We start from the raw sequence: 1,707 nt of genomic DNA, 5'->3' as shown, positions 1-1,707 counted from the left end.
CAGCAGGTCTGCCAACTCTCTCACACACACACCTACCTCCTTGTCTCCTAAGCAGAAATACCATGTGTCAAGCCACAAGCACCGGAGTGTAGATTCAGAGAGAAATTAAATCCAAGCATTTGAAAACTCAACTCCAAAAATTGGAATGCTCTTTCAAGCCTTTGCCAACTTTTCCAGCACTCTGAAACCACCCTACCCTTCAAGTAAATTCAGATTTCTTTTAAATAAAAGAACTTCCACTGTAGAAAAAGATGTTTGTGCTGCTGGGTTTTGGGTTTTTTTGTTTCTATTATGTTCTATTAAGACAGTGAAGATATTGGATCTCTTTCTGCTTCAGACCCTCTTAGGATTCTTGTGATGTCACTAAGAAGTGCTTCAGACTGCCAAGAATGAACTGCAGGTCCAAGCTTCTAAATTAATCAGATACCTTAAAGCACTAATATAACAACAAAAAAAAAACCCCAAACAAAATCAATATTCAGACTAATTGTTCTGTAAGTCAGCATTTCTGAAATAATATGGAGCAAGCCTGTGTCTTCCTGCAACCTGTAGCCCAGCAGTTTAGTACTGTTAAGTAGGACCTCAGAACTCCTGGCTCTGGTTCTTTACTGGATATAGATAATGGGCAAATGTCTCTATCCTCTTCTACTGTTTCTGCTCAGTGTGTTTCATTTGCCAGGCAGGGCAGATGAACTGAATGTAGAACGTCCCTGATTGTCACATGTTTTGATTAGAAGGATGATGTGATCGCTTTCTTTGATTAGAAAGTACCAAGCCATCTGCCAACACCATCTTATCAAACGCACCTTTGCTTACTTCTATAATATGCCCAGTTGCCATCATGAGCATTTTTGATGAAAAAGCATTACTTGGAAAACAAAAAGCTAAACGTAATCAGGGACGACAATTCTTACACAGAGGAAAGAAGCACCTTTTCGGCCCCCCCAGCCAGTAAAGTGGCTGTTAATGCAGCCAGTGGATCACTGGATAATAGAGAGGTGAAACAGAAATTCAGTTTGGCGATATTGAAAAATTGCTAGTTTTTCCTCTGACTCAAAGTTTCCTTAGGTATAGAATGAATTTAACCAAATTAGGTGTCTGCCCATTCCACACACAGTACGTTATCCATCTTCTTTATTCTAATACAAATTCATATAAAGTTTCCTGGGGCCTTCTTAGATAAAATTTTCTTGAAAGACTTAAATCAGATTAAACTTCTTAATAGTCCCCACTTGCTGGAACAACTTCAGTTTACCTTACCTTGAGAATTATAACATAGGCTGTTATGTGCAAACTAGACATGAGGCTAGTTTGCTAGGCTACTGCAACTTCAGAATCAGCTTTCATGAGGAGAGATATAATAATTTTCTATCATACTTAGGAGCAACTGGTATTTAAACTCTTCACAAATATTGTATTTAAAAAAAAAAGTATGTATTTAACCATACATTAAGTAAGAATGTACGCTGCTGCACAGGAGGACACAGGGTTTCTAGCAGTCTTTATAGCACAACCTTTGCGACTTGATGAATCAACAACCTGAAGATCAACCGATTATAAAGTTAGTACTAAATGCATTCTCTTTGAGACAAGAGAACCATAGCAACATGATTAAGGCTGGCACACAATTCAGTGTTTTAATTCTCTTGGCAAAAACTTGTAAGTTCCAATTATAGCAATTTTTTTTTTTTTTTTTTTTTTAAAGAG

Source organism: Aptenodytes forsteri, unplaced genomic scaffold (genome assembly GCF_000699145.1).
Source record: "Aptenodytes forsteri isolate BGI_AS27 unplaced genomic scaffold, ASM69914v1 Scaffold564, whole genome shotgun sequence".
NCBI classification, from domain to species: domain Eukaryota; kingdom Metazoa; phylum Chordata; class Aves; order Sphenisciformes; family Spheniscidae; genus Aptenodytes; species Aptenodytes forsteri.
Note: the sequence above shows the minus strand (reverse complement) of the source record.